We start from the raw sequence: 2,798 nt of genomic DNA, 5'->3' as shown, positions 1-2,798 counted from the left end.
TAAAAAGACCGACAGACATAACAACCCAATGGACCTCGGCTGCTTTCGAGAGGAAAGCATGTTCTTTGCTTCTGTGAGGAGCCTCCACAGAGGACGTTAGCCCCTGCGGATCTCAACCCAACGTGCTTCTGCGAGGACGCTCATACAGGGGACTTTAGCCCCCGTAGAGGTCGACTCGACACTCTGCTTCGCTTCTGTGAGGGGCCCCACAGGTGACTTTAGCTCCTGCAGGACCGCGCTCACGCCATCTCCGGGAAAACGAACAACCAAATAAACCAGGAAAATAATTTTAAAAAAACTTACGTATTTTGTACAGCACCCCCCACGATGTGCATCCCTTGTACAACAAATATACGCTCACTAACCTGAAACAACAGAAAAAATACGTTAGCTGAAAATAATAAAAAAAGAAATAAATCTTATAACATACCTGATTTTATCTCGTTCCATGCTCTCCATCCTACTGTCCTTTTCCAGAAAATATTCGTTCCAGATCTGCACCAATCGTCGTGTCTCCTCAGAAACAGCCTTAAGGACAAGAGTACCTTAAGGCAACAGTTAGTGAAGAAGGTACTACGACTGAGACCTTGCACATCGGACATCTCAAGGCCACAAAAATTATAGATTTACTACTATAGGTAACAAGAAAAATTTAAGGTGTCTTTAACGAGATAAATCTGTATAGAGAACTCTAAAGATTGAATAATAATAAACGAGGAAAATATGAGTTAATGTTATTTTCCAGGAGAATTTACTTTACTCGAAAATACAATTAATGATGTGCAAAATGTATTTTAAAATTATCAAATTTAACTTTTATTATATTAAACATGAACAAAATTAAAAATATTTTGAATGGTTTTAGTATAAACGTACGAGTTTATTAAGAAACATGATATCTCGCACCTTTTTTTAAATGTAAATGTAATTAGAGAATAATTAAAAAAATAGTAAAATGATGATAGAAAAAATTAGATTTAATCCTATGACAATGTCCTACAGAAAACTATTACAGAGACTGGAATAGAGTGGTTATTGTTTGAAATTTAGTTTAAAATTACAGAAAATAAAAATTATGTCCTCTAGAATTTTTTAAAAAGAACCTAATCCCAAATAATGCTAAAAACAGAACACTAAAACAATGGAAGACTTGGAATCTCCATTGGCTTAGCACTCTCGATTCAACATTACAGAGACTAGAATAGAGTGATTAAATTTACTTTAAAATTTCAGAAAATAAAAATGATATCCTTTAAGATTTTTAGAAAGAATCTAATCCCAAATAACACTAAACAGAAAACACCAAAATAAGAAAGGCTGTGAACCTCAATTACCTTAGCACTCCCCATTCAACACTACCGAGACTAGATAAAAATATAAAAAATAATAATGTTTGTTATAAAAATTCTTGAAAAAAAGAAAATGGTTAATTGAAGATCCGATTTCCTGGCACACATTTCATTAAACTTTGAGCAAAAAAAATGTGTTTTAATAATAAATTAAGCATAACTGAGTAAAAGTCAAATTGGTTTTAAATTATTTTGAGAAAAGACACCTCGAAAAAAATTAAAGATATTATTTCCTGTGATATTTACAAACGACAAGAAATACAAAGGATTATATATGATTCGAATCAAAGAAAGTATGAACGCAAATAAAAAGTGTGACCTTAAAATGCTGTGAAAAGCCTTAGAACAGCTCCAGAACCACGAACCGACGCGACCGTTATAATTATGCTTTAGAAATGGTCCTTCTACATTTCATCTTCATCTGCATACTGAAACAACGATAAAAAAAGATCAGTAAAGATGCCCAAGTCTAGAAAGTCCAAATAAATTCAACTCACCTCCATTCCACACGCTTTCACTGGCGATTCCTGCCACACGGCGTAAAAAGCAGTGTCGTCACACCGCGGGAGCGGAAGGACGCCCCTGGTCCCTCAGGGACTACGGACGGTCCCTGGGGAATCCCATTTAACGCGTCATCAGGATCGACAGAACCTGGAAATACTTTTTAGTAGCAGGACATCTAACACAGACCGACTAAATTCACAAATAACACGCGCTGCGTACACGATCATAGTTCTGGAAAGATAGAAATATTTCTGAATTAGATTTATGGAAAAGAACTAGACAGGTGTGTGTTCAGACTTACCTCACTATCACTGACACTAGGCTGAATATGCTGGACTACGGCCCATCCCATCATTCCGATTAGACGTCAAGAAGTATGTCCCTCCCCCTCAGTGCTGGCTGTCCATCCAGGGGGAATTTTATATTTGAAAGAGCTCTATCGCTTTGACATGAGATTATTAGGAAAAATAGTTTAGATAAGATAGAGAGTTGTGCTCAAAAATATAGTTTAGATACAGCGATAGAGCAGAGAAAAATTTGATGGGGCAGAGCAAAATTTAAAAAAGAAATGGTCCCTTATTCCAATCTCTTACAACAGTGAAAAGAAAACCCTAAAATAACGCCAGACTGGAACCGGCACTACTTTAGCATTATCAATTCATTCATCTCAAAGACCAGTAAACTAAATAAAAATTATTATAAGTTTGATTTGAAAAATTTAGAGAATAAAACAGTTTAAATCAGAATGAATTTACTTAATTTATACGTGAATGGGAATACTAAAACAAGAAGGCTGTTACTCTTCGATCGTAATTGTATCATCCATTCACAAGAGACCATGTAAAAAAGATTATTTTAAACAAAAATTATGTTTTTTATTTTAGTTTTTAAGAGAGAGAATCTATTATAATCCCATTAACGCCAGAAAGAAGACCTAAAACAAGG

General features: G+C 35.0%; 1 long non-coding RNA gene across 1 annotated transcript; it reads right to left on the bottom strand.

The window, feature by feature from the left end:
- Positions 1 to 1,617: 1,617 nt before the first annotated feature.
- Positions 1,618 to 2,579, bottom strand: LOC115880403. The gene is made up of 3 exons (XR_004049869.1): positions 2,155 to 2,579; positions 1,847 to 2,084; positions 1,618 to 1,777 (listed from the first exon to the last, which is right to left on the bottom strand). It is a non-coding gene; the product is annotated as an uncharacterized LOC115880403 (long non-coding RNA).
- Positions 2,580 to 2,798: the final 219 nt, after the last annotated feature.

The sequence above is a fragment of the Sitophilus oryzae genome, unplaced genomic scaffold (genome assembly GCF_002938485.1).
Source record: "Sitophilus oryzae breed Bouriz unplaced genomic scaffold, Soryzae_2.0 scaffold_1621_pilon_pilon, whole genome shotgun sequence".
NCBI lineage: Eukaryota > Metazoa > Arthropoda > Insecta > Coleoptera > Curculionidae > Sitophilus > Sitophilus oryzae.
Note: the sequence above shows the minus strand (reverse complement) of the source record. Positions and strands in the feature narration are given on the sequence as shown.